The sequence below is a fragment of the Penaeus vannamei genome, chromosome 2, assembly GCF_042767895.1.
Source record: "Penaeus vannamei isolate JL-2024 chromosome 2, ASM4276789v1, whole genome shotgun sequence".
NCBI lineage: Eukaryota > Metazoa > Arthropoda > Malacostraca > Decapoda > Penaeidae > Penaeus > Penaeus vannamei.
Window position 1 is genome coordinate 352820 of NC_091550.1, and position 265 is coordinate 353084.

Consider the following 265-nt stretch of genomic DNA (forward strand, 5'->3'; position numbering starts at 1 on the left):
AATGATAATAATAATAATAACAATAATAATGATAATAATAATAATAATAATAATAATAATAATAATAATAATAATAATAATAAGGATAATAAGGATAATAAACATCGTAATAATTGTGATGATGATGATGATAATTACAATAACAATAACGATAATAGTAACATTACCACTACGACTAATGATAAAGATGATGAACTATAAAGAAATGTTTGATTAAGATAACAGACCTCTTGAATCCGTAAAAACAAAGCAAATCAGCAAAATA